The 12382-nt window shown below is 44.9% G+C and overlaps 1 long non-coding RNA gene across 1 annotated transcript; it reads right to left on the bottom strand.

Annotated features, from left to right (window-relative positions):
- Positions 1 to 855: 855 nt before the first annotated feature.
- LOC116649586 lies at positions 856 to 6414 on the bottom strand. Its single transcript, XR_004302700.1, has 4 exons — positions 6291 to 6414; positions 2972 to 2990; positions 2359 to 2435; positions 856 to 1049 (listed from the first exon to the last, which is right to left on the bottom strand). It is a non-coding gene; the product is annotated as an uncharacterized LOC116649586 (long non-coding RNA).
- Positions 6415 to 12382: the final 5968 nt, after the last annotated feature.

The following is a 12382-nucleotide window of genomic DNA, read 5'->3' as shown; positions in this document are numbered from 1 at the left end:
AGTTCTGGACAGTCTGGAAATCATCAACTCTTATTTTATAGAAGGAAAACAGGCTGGGGGAGCACAGAGACCTGCCATGGAATAGCCTCAGCTAGACACTAAAGCTCTTGACCCTGAAGGAAGCCCCACCTTGGCAGAACCTCTACCTGCCCTGTAACTTCTGCCTGGTGGTCTCCTTCCCTCCCAACTCATCAGTCCTTGGCTGGGTCTCAGAGGAGGATCTGGCTGTTCCATTGTGGCAGATGAAGGATGGCCATGAATTCTCTGGAACTTCTCCCATAGAAAGGTGAGGTCTTTGTCCTCTACCCTTAAATTTGGGCAGGCTCTTTAGCCACTCTGACCAATAGAATACAGAGGAAATAGTACTGGGCCAGCTTTGGGCTCAGGATTTTATGTCTCTTGGAACACTCAGCTTTGGGGTTCTCAGTTGCCATGTAAGAATTCTATGCTTCTGAAGAGATCATGTTGAGAAATCCTGAAACTGTGTAAAGAACCTGCTGAGGGTGCCTGGGTGGCTCAGTCGGTTAAGCGTCTGTCTGCCTTCAGCTCAGGTCATGATCCCGGGGTCCTGGGATCAAGTCCCGCATCAGGCTCCCTGCTCCGTGGGGAGCCTGCTTCTCCCTCTGCCTCTGCCTCTCTCTGTCTCTCATGAATAAACAAAATATTTTTTAAAAAATAAAATTAAAAAATAAACCATGGGTAGTGAGTTGTTTCAGAGCAGGACCACCAGCCTGCCAATACTGTGCAGTAAGCACTGAATTTGTTATTTGTACCTAGTCTTAATGAGGCCTGGGGGATGTTAAAAGTTAAGGCTGGTCACACAGCTGTAATGTGCATTTGTGACCTGTTCAATATAAATATAAGACCCCACCCTGAGCAGACTTGGGCTTCCAATACTGAGGGGCTTCACATACACAGTACACAAGTGGTTTGAGACCAGAAATCAAAGTGTATCCTGGGTAACTGAGTGGTAGAAGTTCAAAGAAGCCTCCACCTGAGATCTTCAGACACCTGCAGTGCATATCCTCCTCCTGCTGGGACTGCAATACCTGTAATAAAATATGAGTATAAACTATGGGTCCTGTAGCTCATTTCAACAATCAAACACTGAAGATAATTACGTGTAATTAGCACAAACTTTTGGAAGAAAACAAAAGAGAAAATCTTAGTGACCTGTGGTTTGGCAAAGACTGCTTAAATAAAACACAAACAGTATCATTCATAACAAAACAAAAACCAGTAGAGTTCATCAAAATTAAAACTTTTGTTCTTCAAAAGACACAAGACACTGCTATGAAAATGGAAAGGGAAGCTATAAACTTGGAGAAAATGTTTGCAAAATATATATCTGACAAAGGACTTGAATCTGGAGTATATAAAGAACTCTTATAAGTCAATGAGAAGACAACCAACCAATATTTTTTAAAAAAAAATCAGTGAATGAGCAAAAGACATGAACATACATTTCACCAAAGAAGATATACGTTGGCAAATAAGCTCATGAAGGGATGTTAAACATCATTAACCATTATCCAAATGCAATTAAAACCACAATCAGATATCACTACATACCTATCAGAATGATGAAAATAAAAAATAGTGACAACACCAAATGCTGGCAAGGATACAGAGAAACTAGATCATGCATACATTGCTGGTGAGAATGTAAAATGGTACAGCCATTCTGGGAAATAATTTGGTAGTTTCCTATAAAATTAAATATACATTCACCATACAACCCAGCAATCACATTCATGGACATCTGTCACAGAGAAATGAAAGCTTATGTTCACACCAAAATCTGATCACAAATGTTCATAGCAGCATTATTCCCAATTGCTAAAAACTGGAAAAAAAAAATGTCCTTCAGTGGCTGAGTGGTTAAACAAACTGTGGTATATCCACACCAGGAAATAACAATAAAATGGAACAGCGTCCTGATACGTTCAACAGCTCGGGCACATCTCAAGTGAATTGTGTTGAGTGAGAAAAGTAACACTGATCCAATCTCAAAAGGCAACATACTGTATGATTCCATTTACGTAACATTTTTGAAATGACAAAATGGTAGAGATGGAAATCAGATTAGTGGCTGCTGGGGGTGAGGAGGCAAGGAGAAGGGGGTGGAAGTCAATAAAGGACAGCCTGAGGGAGTCTTGAGGTGATATAGTTAGTTGTTCTGTGTCTTGAGTGTAGGGCTAGTTACATGAATCTCCACCTGTGATAAAACTGCACAGAACTATTCATATTCACACTCACACACACACACCACACGAGTGCAGGTAACACTAGTGAAATCTGAGTAAGCACTGCCAATTTCCTGGTTTTATATCATACTGTAGTTAGGGAAGAGGTTACCTTCAGGGAAAACTGGGTGAAGGGTACATGACACCTCCTTGAATATTTTTCTGCAACTTCTCATGGACCTATAATTACTGCAAAATAAAAATGTTTTAATTTTTGTTATTTTTTAAAATGCTTCCCCACCCTGCTCCTCTCCATCACTGTCCTTCTATCGCTAAGGCCAACGCCAAGAATAAAACTACAACTGCTCAATGTTTATGTAACAGTCAAACAAAACCATTCCCCGCCCCTGCCCCCACCATCTCAGCGTAGTGACACAGCCAAAAGTAACACTGACCCAATTCCAAAAGCTTTGAGCAGACACGAAGAGCTTAGGCTTTTCTGGAGGCGACGGTGAGGGAAGGATCCTCACAGCAGATCCCCCAGCTCCACTCCTCCTCTCCCCCATTGCTGCCTCTCTCCCTCTTAGCTCCCAGCCTTCTCCTCCCCTCCTCCCTCTCCCCTCCAACAGGGTTCTTCTATTCCCCCTGCCCCAGCCCTCCCAGGTCTGTTCCAAATAGATCATTCTAGACCCATGCCCCTTCTTCTCATCTCTGCCCTTAATGAACCACAAATATACCAACACCTCCTCAGAAGGCAGGGGAAGGGGAAGGTTGTGAGCACTTACTTGCACAATATTTTGTTCCCTAAAAAAAAAGGGGGGGGGTAAAAAATATGAATAATCACTTCAGCAAAGAAGATACGCCAATGGCAAATAAGCACATGAAAAGATGTCCAACATCATTGGTCATTAAGGAAGAGTACATTAAAACCACAGAGAGATACTACTACACACCCCCTAGGATGGCTACAATCAATGACGGACCCTACCAGTGTTGGCAAGGATGTGGAGAGACTGGAACTTTCCACACTGCTGGTGGAATGTAAAATGGTGCAACTACTTTGGAGAAAGGTTTAGCAGGTTTTTATAAATTTAAACATACAAATTTCATCCAACTCTGTTGTTCTACTCCTAGCTATTTACTCAAGGTTAATGAAAATATATGCCCACACAAAGATTTATTAATGTTCATAGGAGCTTTACTTGTAATAGCCAAAAATGAGAAACAACCTAAAATGTCCATCAGTTTGAGAACAGATAAACAAAGTATGGCACATCCACAAAATGAAACACTACCCAGCAATAAAGAGTGACCTACTGATACAGTAACATGGACGAATCTCAAAGTCTTCCATAATCGTCCATAATCTTCCATAATCTTCCCATTATGCTGATGGGAAGAAGCCAGACGAACGAGTATATACTATATGATTTTATCTAGATAAAATTCTAGAAAATGCAAACTAATCTATAGTGGTGGAAAGCCAACCAGTATTTGCCTGGGGAGAGGGCAGGGGGAGGGGGCTTCAGAAAGAGATGCCGCCCCTTGGGGCCAAGCGCTCTTTGGCAGGGGTGGGGCTGCCAGCAATCTGAGACCTGGTGTCAGAGGAACTTCCCAGTTCCTCACCAACACAGCTCAGCCTTGCAGGGGGCAGTGGGCAGGCTCAGCACCCACAGCCTGATGGGGCTACATTTCTGATCTTGAGTGTGGACACACGCACCTCTGAAGTACCATCAATGACTGATGCACTGAGAGCAGAAGTAGGCAGAGCAGGGGCTGGAGGGAGTGCAGACAACCTCCCATGGGGGCGCTGGGAGGGCCGAGCTGGGCTGGGCTGGGGTAGCGCCCTCCCCCTTGATGCTCCCCAGCCCCGACACCCCGTCACTAACAGCGCCCTGGAGAAATAAGAGCTGTTGTACCAGCCTGGACTAGATGATTATTTACCGGTTCCCCATTAACCCTCTTCTCAGTTCTGTCAGCCCACCTTAGCTTGAATTATTTCTTTATATTGAACAGGCTGGATGTGGACTGGGGAGTGGGCCTGGGCGGTAGGGATCTCAGGGTTGGTTCTTCTCTCATTTCTTCAGGTAGGGTGAGCAGCACCTGAAGTCCTGGCCTGGATGCTGGGGGCCTGATGTCAAGCCTCTGCCTCCTGAATGTCAGACCTTCAGTCTCACCTTAGGATACCACGCCATGAACCACAGGAAGATCCCTTGTGCTCCGAGAGGCTCCCAGACTTCTCCTCCCTCGCTGCACTCTGTCTCTGCTATTCATTTTGTAAATTACAATTTTGGGGACGCCTGGGTGGCTCAGTCGGTTAAGCAGCTGCCTTCGGCTAAGGTCATGAGCCCAGGGACCTGGGATCCAGCCCCGCATCGGGCTCCCTGCTCAGCAGGGAGCCTGCTTCTCCCTCTGCCTGCTCCCCCTGCTTGTGTTTTCGCACTCTCTCTCTCTCAAATAAATAAATAAAATCTTTAAAAAAACAAATAAATAAATTATAATTTTGTTTTTCAAATACACGGAAAACAATGTGATAAGCCCAGATTTCCTAGATGTTCCCAGGTCTCCGGAGCAGGACATCTTGCTGGGGGCCCTGCGGTTGATCCATCAACTCTTCTAGCCGCAAAGAGCAGGCGGCCCATGGGTGCTTCCTTGCCTCCGCAGCCCTAACAGAAGTCCTGGCCACCGCAGCCTCCCAGGCTCAGGCTCTGGCTCACGGCAGGTAAAGTTTGCCCACTAAGCCCCTGGACTCAGCATCAAGTCAGGAACAGGAAATCAGCCTCTGAATCTTTATTCCTGGCCAAACTCCTCTCTGGTGTCAGGCTCACAACCAATGTGTCCCAGATGGGCGTGGCCTTTGCACAGTGAGCACCGCCCGTGTTCTCTCTGGAAGCCTCCCCCCAGCTTGCTGATGGAGCAGTCCACCCCACTGCCCACTGTACATGGGCCCCTTGTCTTCCGCTGCGCTAGTGATCAGGCACTGAGCGGACATTTGTGAACATGCGGCTGCTGGGCCCCAGGCTGCAGGACGGCCAGGCTCCTCCCCCAGGGGCTCACAGGTTTGGGTGAGGGGCACAGAGGAAGCCAGCCAGCTGCAGCGGGAGGTAGAGTGGCAGAGTTTGGAGAAGGGCGTGACAAAAGTCAGGGGAGCGGGAGGAGGTAAGCTTAAAAACAATAGAAGTCAGAAGGCTTTCCTGGGAAGGGGAAATTGAAGAAGAAACAGAATTTCTGGAAAGGGTCGGGGAAGGGAATGAGCACAGCCAAAATCCTTCCTCGTGGTCCCTGTGCTGCCCCACAGTGGGACAGGAAGGCACACCTCGCTCTGAAGTCGTGCTTGGCCACTTGCCTCTCCTTGGGGCCTGGGGTGCTCAGGGCTGCCGAGGTTCACTCTTTGTTGGCAAATTGAAAACATAAGAGCAGGAACTGGGGCGGGAAGGGAAAAGGGGTCAGTCAAGCCGTCGGTTATCGAGGTCACCCAGGGATTTGTAAGAGGGGAACTTCCTGGGTGGTGGCGGCCTGTGTAGCTCGGAGCTGTGTCCTATAGCTGGCAGTCTGTGTATCTAGATGAATGCCTTTGAAATGGATGCCTACGCTCTCAAAAGCTTACCATCAGGCACTTGGTTCACAGACAACCACACAGAGCACAAAGCTTCCTTCAGCGGCTGGCCCCACTTGCCTGCTATGAGGCCAGGCTACCTGGGGCTTACCCCTGTGGCCCTCCCTCCGCAGGGGCTGCCCTTGGGCTCCAAGACGGTCTGTGGCCTTTCTAACCTGCCCTGGGACCCCTTCCCCAGGAAGGAAGGAAGGAAGGACTCTTCCCAAAGAAAAGGACAAGGCAGTGAAAAGTGAGACGTACAGTCAGCTTTGAAAGGTGGGTTGTTAGCAGACTCCGTGGGGAATCCTTGGAGCAGCAGTGAGCCACGTGTAAGCCCTCCTGGCCTACCAAGCTGCTGCCCTCATCGGCTGCACATCTAAGATTCTATCTGTACTTGAGGAGAGTGGGAAGGACAGGGACTTTTGGTAAAAACTGTGGAACCAAATGGGGACACACATCCATAAGTGCTAAATAAAGACATGTGATATATGAAAACAACTCCTCCTTACCAATGTTGGGAGGGGGGGTGCCCAAGGCCAGAACCAAGCTGAGGGCCTTTCCCTGAGGGTCTCTGTGAAGAAACACCACTCACAGAATTCCACTTCCAGGATGGCTGCGTGAGGAGCTCCACAGACCCACTCCCTAGGGAAACAAGCAAAGCTGGTAAAAATTATTTTTTAAAAACTACACCATTTAGGGATGCCTGGGTGGCTCAGTTGGTTAAGCGGCTGCCTTCAGCTCAGGTCATGATCCCAGGGTCTTGGGATCGAGTCCCACATCGGGCTCCTTGCTCGGCGGGGAGCCTGCTTCTCCCTCTGCCTGTCTCTCCCCCTGCTTGTGTTCTGTCTCTCTGACAAATAAATAAAATCTGGAAAAAAAAAAAAAAACTACACCATTTAAAGTCTGGAAAGTGTCCTAAGGGTATTCAATAAATGAAGAAACATTTATTCAAGAAAATCTACTAAAACCCAGTAAGAACAGTGAGAGTCTGGGATTTGAACCACATCCTATTCCTTCCCTCCTCTCCTCTCCCCAGCTCAGTTTGACAAAATCGCTACTCTGGGCAGATGTAGCCAAGAAGACCAGGATCCCTCTTCCCTCTGCCCCCAACCAAGGGTGTAAAATAATAAACCATATGCATATTGATCTTTGCCCCCAGCTCCTGACACTGAGCTCCTAAATCCCTTAGGTATAGGGCAACCTCCTGGGTGATAGGAGTGTCTTTCATTCTAATGAGGCAACTCTTGGTAGGCTCCTGGGTAGCTTAAGGATGGGAGCTAGTCACCAGAAAGACCAAGCCATGATTAGAAATTTGAAATTTTCAACCCCATCCCCCATCCTCCAGAGGGACTGAAGACTGAGTTAATGATAGATCATGCCTCCATGTATGTAATGAAGCCTCCATAAAATTCCCAAAAAATGGGATTCAGAGAGCTGCTGGGTTGGTGAACACACCTATATGTTAGGAGGGTGACACACTCCAACTCCACAAGGGCAGAAGCTCCTGCTCTCCGGACTTTTCTAGACCTCATCCTATGTATCCCTTCATCTGACTATTCATTCATATCTTTTATTATACCCTCTATAATAAACTGGCAAACATAAGTAAGTATTCCCCTGAGTTCTGTGAGCCACTCTAGCAAATTATCAGCCCCTAGGAGGGGGTCATAGGAACCCCAATTTATAGCCAGACAATAATAAGTACAGATGACAATCTGGAACTTTCAGTTGGCTCTGAAATGGAGCAGTTTTGTGGGAGTGAACCCTTAGACTGTGGCATCTGACACTCACTCCGGGTTGTGTCAGAACTGAATTGAATTGTAGGACACCCAGCTGGTGTTGCAGAATTGCATGATGGGTGCAGAACACACACATCTGGTGTCAGAAGTATTGTGAGTGTTATAGTAGTATGAGAATAAAAGAGAAACATAGGAGTGTTTTTCTTTTTCTTAAGATTTTATTTTTGAGTAATCTCCACACCCAACATGGGGTTCAAACTCACAACTCTGAGATCAAGGGTCACAAACTCTACTGAACGAGCCAGCCAGGTGCCCCAGGAGTGTTTTTCTTACACAAAGGGTTACTGTTTTTCACCAGGAGAAGCAGGCCACCAGCACTGCTCATCTCCAACTCTAAGTTGAGGGGGCTAAACTACTGGTGAGCGAGGCCAAGAGGTCAGGGGCTCCTGTTCTCAACCTAGAGGATAGAGGCTCCACTCCAGGGGCAGCAGGCCAAGAATATCGAAGTCCTGATCGCTTCTGCCCCAGCTTATTGGTAGGACAGAGGTTCCACACCAGGGAAAGCAAGCTGAGAAGACCAGAGTCTACCACATCCACCCAGCTCCCTAAATAGTGGATCACAGATATCGCCTAGGGGAGAGGCAGTCCTTTAGAAAAGAGAGCTCTGAAGCTCTCCCCAAAGGAATTGACTTTATTTAAGATGGAATGTAGAAAAGTTCAAATCTAAGGACACTCTTTAAAACAATTGTTCCTCTTAATTAAGAGCAACAAACTAAACCATAGGCCAGCTAATTCACTAGAGACAACCAGGGAAAAAGACAGCTAATAGCCCACCTACTCAAAAACTGAAACTACCCTTGCCTGAATTTAATTGGATCAGACCAATGAACAATTTATGCCCCAGGGCACTGTAGAAAATAATACAGCAATTAGCCAGTAATTAGCGGAGCCTAACATATTGATGTAATACCAAATGAGGCAGACAGCTTAACAGAGAGATCAAGGAAAGAGACAGTCAAAAGAGCCCTGCTAAAAACATGATCACCCCAAGGTGAATGTGCACTTGCCTAAGACTTAACCCTCTGAGGAGTGTCATCAGAGGCTCTGTGTTGTAGGGGAAATAGACGTCACTAAAACATTTTAGACAAGTGAAGTCGCAAAACAAGCAAGCAAACAATAACAAACGCAAGCCAGAACAGGTGGTGGGGAATCACCCATCTGTTTCAAATTGCTTTTCTCCTAAGATCAGGAGCAAGACAAGAATGTATGCTCTTGCCACTTCTACTCAAAATTGTACTGGAGGTGATAGCCAGGGCAATTAAGCAAGAAAAAGAATTAAAAGGCATCCACATCAAGAACTAATGATGTACTATATGTTGGCTAATTGAACATAATAAGAGAATGAATAAATAAATAAATAAATAAATGGCATCCAGATTGTAAAGGAAGAAGTAGAAACTGTCTCTATTCATAGATCTTGTTTATAGGAAATCCTAAAGAATCCACTAAAAAAAAAAAAAAAAAAAAACCACACACACAACTATTAGAACTAATAAATGAGTTCAGCAAGGCTACAGGATAAAAAATGAATATACAAAAGTTTATCATATTTCTACATACTTGCAGTGAACAATCCAAAAATTAACTTAAGAAAATGCATAATAGCATCAAAAGCATCAAAAAGGACAAATAACCCAGTTTATAAATGAGCAAAGAATCTGAATAGACATTTTTCCAAGGAAGATATACAAACGAAAAACACATGAAAAGATGCTTGACATGTTAGTCATCAGAGAAATGCACATCAATACCACAATGATAACACTTCACACCCACTAGGATGTCTAGAATCAAAAAAGTCAGCTAACGATAAGTGTTGATGGAGATGTGAAGAAATTGGAACATTATACTCTGTCAGAATGTACAATAGTGCAGACACTTTGTAAAACAGTCTGAGTTCCTCAAATGACAGAGTTACCGTATGACCCAGACATTATACTTACAGGTACATGCCCAAAAGAATTGAAAACATATTTCTACACTAAAACTTGTACACAAATGTTTATAGCACCATTATTCCTAATTTTTGAAAGGTGGAAAAACCCAAATGTCTATCAATGGATGAATGGAAAACAAAATAAGATATACCCACACAATGGAATATTATTTGGCCATAAAAAAGGAATGAAGTGTTGATATATGCTACAACACAGATGTATCTTGAAAATATGGTTACATGTAAGAAGTCTCTCACAAAAGGCCACAAAGTATATGATTCTATTCATATGAAAGTACAGAAGAGGGAAATAGAAAGACACAGAAAAGACACAGTGGTTGTTTAGAGCTGAGAGGACAAGGGATCAGGAAGGTTACAGCTAAAAGCTATGGATTGGGTTGTGTTTTTTTAATGTTATCTCTTTTTTTTAATTGATGTATAGCTGACATAGTATGGGGTTTCTTTTTGAGGTAAAGAAAGTCTAAAATGCAATTGTGGTGATGGTTACACATATCTGTGGATATACTAAAAACCTTCAGTTGTACACTTTAAATGGGTGAATTGTATGGTATGTGAATTATATTCAATAAAGCTGTTTTTAAAAATGAAAAAGAGGGGCGCCTGAGTGGCTCAGTCGTTAAGCGTCTGCCTTCGGCTCAGGTCATGATCCCAGCGTCCTGGGTTCGAGCCCCACGTCAGGCTCCCTGCTCCGCGGGAAGCCTGCTTCTCCCTCTCCCGCTCCCCCTGCTTGTGTTCCCTCTCTTGCTGTGTCTCTCTCTGTCAAATAAATAAATAAAATCTTTAAAAAAATGAAAAAGAAAAAACATATATACACACACATGAAACTAAAATGCATGACAGCAATAATGCAGAAGGTATGAGGAGTTAACAGAGTTTAAATATTCTAAGGTTCTAGCAGTATTAGAATATTGAAGAGAGTGATCATTTGTATTAGACTGTGTCTTGATTTCCAGTCCCCCAGAAGCTGACCCTGAAACAAGGATTCATATAAGCCATTTGGGACTTGATCCCAAAAAGACGGTAGAGAAGCTAGGCAGGAGCAGGATGGACCAAAAGAAGGTGCATTGTAAAGTAAGTGACCACTGCAAACAACTGGAACTCAATCCTGTTGGAGAACTCTGGGAGACTGTGGAAAGCACCCACTTCAAGTTATCCCACAGGAGGGGGTGTCCTTCCACCACTTCATCCCAGGCATTGGGTTGAGGGCTGCTCCTGGGGAGCAGTAAATCTCAGACCCTTCTGACCTGCTTTCTGCATGGGCAGAGCTGACTCCAAAGCTGGACAAAGACCAGGAAATCAATATGCAACTCACTGCAATAGACAGATGCAGGAGAAAAAAAGCATTTTTACAAAATTACAACATCAATTTATGATACATAAAACACTTTGCATAACAGAAATAGAAAGGGGGGGGGCGCCTGGGTGGCTCAGATGGTTAAGCATCTGCCTTTGGCTCGGGTCATGATCCCAGAGTCCTGGGATTGAGCCCCACGTCCGGCTCCGGGCTCAGCGGGGAGCCTGCTTCTCCCTCTGCCTCTCCCCCTGCTCGTGCTCTCTCTCTCTCTCTCTCTCTGTGTGTCTCGAATGAATAAATAAAATCTTAAAAAAAAAAAAAGAAATAGAAAGGAGCATCCTAAATTGGGTAAAGAGAAAAATATGTATAGATATACCTTTCAACAAATGGTACTGGGCCAACTGGATTTCCACACTGGAAAAAAATATATATACCTTGACTCCTACCTGACACCATACAATCATTTCCAGATGGAGTGTTGATCTAAATGTGAAGGTAAAAAAAATAAAAGCTTTAAAAGAAAAACAAAGGAAAACACCTTCATGACCTTAAAATAGGCATTTTTAATTTCCAACTTAACAATTTCTCTTCAGCAGAAAATATCATTAAGAGAGTGGGAAGGCAACATACCTACTTCCAGAATGTATCTAAAGAATTGCTACAAATGAAAGGGAAAGACAGATCATCTACTAGAAGAGACAGAACACCCATAGTGCCCGAGAGGTGATGCAAATGACCAAGAAGCATATGAGGAGCAGCTCCATTTCATTAGTCATCAGGCAAATGCAGATGAAAAGTACACCTACCGGGGCACCTGGGTGGCTCAGTCGGTTAAGCGGGTTAAACGTCTGCGTTCAGCTCAGGTCATGATCTGGGGTCCTGGGATCAAGCCCCCTGTCAGACTACCTGCTCAGCGGGGAGTCTGCTTCTCCCTCTCCCTCTGCCCCTCCCCCTGCTTGTGCTTTCTTTCTCTCTCTCAAGTAAATAAAGTCTTTTTAAAAAATAAAAATAGGGGCGCCTGGGTGGCTCAGTCGTTAAGCGTCTGCCTTCGGCTCAGGTCATGATCCCAGGGTCCTGGGATCGAGCCCCGCATTGGGCTCCCTGCTCCGCAGGAAGCCTGCTTCTCCCTCCCCCACTCCCCCCTGCTTGTGTTCCCTCTCTCGCTGTGTCTCTCTCTGTCAAATAAATAAATAAAATCTTTAAAAATAAATGAATAAATAAATAAATAAAATAAAATAAAAATAAAAAATAAAAGCACACCTACCAAGGGGTGCCTGGGTGGCTCAGTCGGTTAGCGGGTTAAACGTCTGTGTTCAGCTCAGGTCATGATCTGGGGTCCTGGGATCAAGCCCCCTGTCAGACTACCTGCTCAGTGGGGAGTCTGCTTCTTCCTCTCCCTCTGCCCCTCCCCCTGCTTGTGCTTTCTTTCTCTCTCTCAAGTAAATAAAGTCTTTTAAAAAAATAAAAATAAAAAATAAAAGCACACCTACCAAGAGGTGCCTGGGTGGCTCAGTCAGTTAAGTGACTGTCTCATGATTTCAACTCAGGTCA

Source organism: Phoca vitulina, unplaced genomic scaffold, assembly GCF_004348235.1.
Source record: "Phoca vitulina isolate PV1807 unplaced genomic scaffold, GSC_HSeal_1.0 scaffold48, whole genome shotgun sequence".
Classification (NCBI taxonomy): domain Eukaryota; kingdom Metazoa; phylum Chordata; class Mammalia; order Carnivora; family Phocidae; genus Phoca; species Phoca vitulina.
Note: the sequence above shows the minus strand (reverse complement) of the source record. Positions and strands in the feature narration are given on the sequence as shown.